Here is a 6,000-nt window from a genome sequence, read left to right as displayed (position 1 = left end):
TATTTTTTTTTTTTTTTACATACGAACATTTATTTTTTTTTTGTTTGTGTTTGTTGGTATATACCGTACATATTATGTACATACACCAATACACATATGCACATTATATTATTTATAAAATCGATGAGTAAAAATTTAACACTTAAAATTACAAAAAAAAAAAAATAAAAACAAAAAAAAATTTACATAAAAAAAAATATTTTTTTTTTTCAAATTTTAAAAATTAAAAAAAAAAAAAACGGAAGGGAAACAGAAAAATTAATAATTTTTTTTTTTAAGATCTTTGAATTTTTTTAATTTTGTTTTTTTTTACAAAAATTTTTTTTTATTTAAAATTTTTTTAATTTAAAATTAATTTTGATTGAATCAAAAAATTTTCTTTTGCTTTCTTCAATTTCTCCATTTTGTTTTTGAAAATTGGTTTTCCTACAATTAAAATTTAAACGTAATTCAATTATTTTAAAATTGTGCTATAATTTTTTTGTTTTTTAAACATGATTAAATTTTTTTAAAATTTTTTTCATTTATTTTGATGCTTTTTTTATTAATTTTAAAAATTTATTTACAAAATTCAATTTAATTTTTTTTTTTGTTTGTTATTTTTCTTATTTTCACTGTTTTCTTCCATATTGTTTTATTATTCTTAATGACTTTCTCTATATATAATTATGCTAGACTATAAGATCAAATGGCGAACTATGACGATTAGATTTTTTTGTTTTGTTGTTTGAAACCTGAAAAAAGTAAGCAAAGCATAAATGTTAATTAAATTATTATTAATTAATTCAATGTTTTGTTATTATACAATATTTATTTATTTACAAACATTAATTACAATACGAGATATAAAAATTATAATCAATACAATGAAAGACCAGCTTGCAAAGGTATCAGTTCTATAAAAAATAAATTCATTTGTAAAATCGAAAATTGTATTGGTAAAATAAATTTTTTTTTAAACAAAATTTCAAAACCTTGTTTTAAGGAAATCGCAATTTAAAGTTCAACTTAACAACTGAATTCAAAAACTTCAGAGAACTTTTGTAATTTTTATTACTTCAATTAAAATCAGTTTAGCATGGAGGGAAAATAAATTATACAATCAAATCTTGGTTTCTCAGAAATTGCAGAAGAAACCTGTAGTCAAAATTTTTCCTAGTCAAACTGTTTCCTGGTAGTTTTCCTAAGCTAATAAACGTGCACGAATGAAGTTTTTCTATAATATCTTAAAAAAATGCTAAATAATTTTGAACAAAAAACCTCATTTTATAAATAATTTGTAATTGCATCAATGTTTCTGTAAATGCGACATTTATATTAATTTTATAAAATGTGTAAACCATTGGAAATTTATTGCAGCTTTAGAGAATATTATTGAACACATAATAATTACTCATATTTCAATCCTTCGAAACCTTAACCAATGGTTGGTAAAGTAGCACTTTTCCTTTCAACAATTGAAAATAATGCTTTTAAAAACAATCTACATTGTTAGAATTACTTTTATTTTTAACCATAATATTTCAAAATTGCAATTAGGATGAAGCAACAAAAATAATTGAAAAAATCGTTAATATAATGCTCGAATTCAAAGAAAAATAATTATATTTTTTATGGCATACCATTTGGAGTTGGAAAAAAGTTTTCTTCTAACGAAAAAAAAAAATTAATAATAGCTAAAAGCTGCTAAAATTTTTCTGCCATAGAGAAGAAAAACGGTACCAAAATTTGAAAAACAAATTTTAGATAACGGTTAATTTTAATGTCCATTTTGTTTTTTTCAAATTTAACTATGACATGCCAAAGTAGAAGAATCGAGCCGCAAAACTTTTGTGTTTGTAGAATTTAAAAAATGTTTGTAGAGTCATTAAAAAATGGTATTTTTGGGGTTTTGTAGGGCTATAAATTTTAGAAATTGGGAGATGAGTAAATATTTTTTTCTGCGGGAGTAAGTTTCTAGTAAAAATCTATTTATATATGAAAATTCAACTATCTATTTTCAAGGGTGTAAAAGTTTTGTAAGCATGGCATAGACGGACGGGCTGACGGACAGAGTGAAATTAGAAAACACATTTTTTAAAAAATTTTTTTTTGGAACAAACGGCAATCATGCAATTTGTTTAAAAAATGAAATTTTTTTTAAAAAAACTTGATAATTATTATTTAAAATTAAACGTTTGAAAAATAATCTCTAAGGTGAAGACGAAAGACAAAGAAATGTATTTCAGTAAAATAGAATCTCTGTAGCAATCTAAAATAAAATCTCGAGTTAAGCAAAATTTGGGAAAAAAACTAAGATTTGTGAACTAATACTTATGGTAAGCTTTAAGGCCTGAAAATATGCCTCACATTACATTTGACATTATGTGAACTATATATACGAGTACGATAAGAATCAAAATTTGGAATCTACGTACATATAAATACATTAGGACATTTCATTTTTGTATCCCAATTTCTATGCATGTACACGCGAACACACATATGTGTGTATTCGGTTTAAATTATTAAATTTTTTAAATTCTATAATTTAAGTTTAAACTACCCTCCTTTGTTGTACTCGAATATACAAGATATAAAAACCCCCAACATTTTATTGATTTTAACTTATAACATGTACGCAGTCGTTTATTCTTAGAAATAAATTCTTTTTTAGAAATATTATTTTAATTGAGCCTCCAAAATAAAAGATTTAATCAAAAGTTTACAAAAAAAAAAAATTTGCAATAACAAAAAAGTTCATGTTTTTATAAACATATTGTAAGTATAGAGAGTAAAACGTTTTTATTGTATATGCAAACACACACCACTTTGTATCGAAGTTGATTTTCTATATAAAATACTTTATATTTTCATTTTTCCTTTTAATTTTTATTATTTATTTTTAAAACCTCAAAGTGAAAGAAATCCTTTGTAATCTCAAGGTCTTCTTTTTCTATACTATATTTTTTTCTCTACAATACGAGACATGTAAAACATTATTTAGAGAAATTTTTCAGTTCGTGCATATTCGAATAAATACTCGGGTTTTCGAATAAAAACGATTGTAATTTGTGTTGAATTAACGGGGAGGCCAATAATAGCAAGTCCTTTTAGTGCAAAAATTCTGAATATTTTGTGTGTACTTGGTTGAATTCGCTAATGAATCACAAAAAATTTAAGCAATATTGTGTGAAATTCAATACTAAAGTAAATATTAATTGATAATATTTAAATTTAATGTAAATAAGAGCAGCACGTAAGAAGTCCATTAAAAATTTTAAATCTACTAGTCTACAGAAAATAAACATTCCAAGCAGAATGTTCATTCTCTGATAAATATTTAATACAAATACCAAAGAATAAAAATTAAGCGAATTGCACAAAGTTTTAAGGGTATTTTTTGCTAATTTTTTCATATTAATAAAGAGGAAAACTTCACGTCGAATACACGTCCAAAAATTTAAAATTCGTTCTTTTAGAAATCTCATTTTTTTAAATGAGGGTTTCCGGAAATCTTTTTGTTAAATAATTTCATTGACAAACAAGGGTCAAATATAAAATTTTACTTAAATTGATTAAATATTTAAAGCCACCTTGCTACGCGCGATTTACTTCAGTTGTGAGGACTTCAGTTAATATTGATGAATTCCAAGTTCGTACCCAAGTTGAACTTATATATTAACATTTTTTATAATCATTTCAACTAAACTTGAGGAGTTTTCAGACTCAAAAACCCCTTTTTATTATTTGGTGCTTCTTATTCTAGAGCAGAATAAGAATGTTCTGACTTGAATGTTCTGCTTATAATTAGAGCAGAACATTCAAGTCTTTTAATATAAATTTCTTTTATAAAATTTCGAACTATGTAAAACAAAAAAATTCGATCTAAGAACTAGTAATTCAAAAATTAATATTCCATAGATTTTTCTTCCATTACTGTATTTTACATGGTAAGAAGATGAATTTCTTACAGGTGTGTACATTCCCCTCTTCTGGAAAAAAAAAAGTTTTTACTCATACGCTCATTTTGCTTTTATCGTCAATCAGATTTCCTTGAATACAATTTTTTTTTGTTAGATTTTCAATTTCTCTTTTTTTTCTTTTTTCTGTTTTTCTACTTATACTTTTTTATTATTCACAGCTTTTCTTTTTTTTACAATTTTCTGGGAAGAAATTTTTAGGTTGCCCACAATAATTCTTTGATTCTTAACGATTTCTTTTTTTCGCAATTTTCTACTTTCTATTTAGTTGTCCTGGATATCAACTGTGTGTCTCTTTGGTGATACTATCGACTCCTTAATTGAATGCCGTTTAATAACATATATAACATGAATTAAATAAAATACTTAAAATTATACTGTTTGAAGAAATAGAGATCTCCAGGACGAAATCATTTGTGCTTGTTTTTTTTTCTGTTTATTTTTTAATATTCTCTGTTATTGTAAAATATAAAAATTGAAATGTTTGTTTATATGAAAATATTATATGTACATAAGTATGTGTAGATAATATAAAAATAGTATACTTGGAAATATACTAAAAAAAATTTAATTCTATGAAAGCAAATGAAAAAGAAAAAATTCTTAAGGATAACACTGTTACTGTATCTTCTCAATAACGTAACAATTTTTATTTATGTGAAATAATTGTGTATATCCGGACTAATAAAAGCTTATTGATGTATGTACGTGTGTGTGTGTGTGAAATGTTTGTAAATTGTCTAACTTTATTGCAGACGGTGTTGGCCTTTTCAATATTATCAGTTTTGTATGTAATTTTCTATTATTATCTATTTTAGTTGTCTTGCGACCTACACAAATAATATGCTTTACACAAAAAATTTTTCTTTTTCTTTTTCTTCTTTTATAAGTGTTCACATAATACACAATAATATGTCCTGTGACAGTCATGCATGAGTCAAGGGACAATAAAATAAGTAAAAATATTAAAGAAAATCATTGTCAGTTTTAATTTTTTCAACTTTGACATCAAATGTATTCTAACATTTTAGTAGAATAATGATTGGAATGTAAGGATATTGTAACGATTTAGAATTTTTATGTATTCTGTTATGTAGTTGCATATAAAATATTTTTACAATAGAATGAATTTTAGTTGAAAGTGTATAGAGAATCCGTTTTGGATGAATAATGAATAATAAAATTTGTGGCAATTTAAGTAGTTTGATAGTGTAATGACGGTACAGGTGGACACGTAAATGAAAAATATGAAAAGTTCAATGCCAATTCAATTGTTGGATCTTTCTCTAAAATTTTAGATGTGCATTATAAAGACTTGAATCCATCAGTTGAAATTAATTAGAAGTTATTTGTTAATTCGTTTATTGTTTGAGAATATTTTGGGCTTAAAGAATTTTGGATTTCTGTAAGAATGAATTATTTGTAATGTCTTTTTACTTTAATTTATTTTACGATCTTGGAGAGGGTAAATTATACGATAAAATGTAAAAGTATTAGTAAATCAAAAATTTACCATTAAATTGATTCCTTTCTCTAAAGTTAAAAAAGTAAAAACTGCATTCTGAGTTTAGTAGAAGGGGTAACTCTCAAGAGCTAAAATAAATAGTTCGTTCATTTAATTCCAAAACTCAGACTTCAAATTAAAGGTCAGTTTTTAAATTAAATTGCTGTTCACGTATGATAAAGGTATATTTACCTAGTTCTACTTAATTAACAAAGAAAATTAAGTGGCTGTAATGCGAAGTTTAAATGAAACGTTCGTAATGAACACTCAGATTTGGACCTCACTTAACATCCATTATTTTCTATAACAAGCGACAAGACTAGGAGGCTGTTGCTATGTTAGTAAATGTTAAGATAAGTATATGCTTACTTTTTTGTATGCGTTAATGACGAAATTCGCAGTTTTAATAAAAATTTTCTTTTAAGTGGAGTCTGGCAAAAAATAGCTAATAAAGAAATTTTCCATATCGCAATTATTAATGCGGCTAAATGGAATAAAATGAGCTCTCTGATACTAATTAAAATTCCTACTTTA

General features: G+C 24.4%; 1 protein-coding gene across 4 annotated transcripts in view; it reads right to left on the bottom strand.

Annotated features, from left to right (window-relative positions):
* Positions 1-245: 245 nt before the first annotated feature.
* LOC129607922 (forkhead box protein O) overlaps positions 246-6,000 on the bottom strand; it is a 114,670-nt gene continuing 108,915 nt past the window's right edge. For all 4 annotated transcript variants that reach the window (XM_055519185.1, XM_055519211.1, XM_055519202.1 and 1 more), the window contains one exon: positions 246-734. The gene's annotated coding sequence lies outside the window, so the exon portion shown is untranslated. The remainder of the gene's footprint in view (positions 735-6,000) is intronic.

The sequence above is a fragment of the Condylostylus longicornis genome, unplaced genomic scaffold (genome assembly GCF_029603195.1).
Source record: "Condylostylus longicornis isolate FDR11 unplaced genomic scaffold, ASM2960319v2 ptg000004l, whole genome shotgun sequence".
NCBI classification, from domain to species: Eukaryota; Metazoa; Arthropoda; class Insecta; order Diptera; family Dolichopodidae; genus Condylostylus; species Condylostylus longicornis.
Note: the sequence above shows the minus strand (reverse complement) of the source record. Positions and strands in the feature narration are given on the sequence as shown.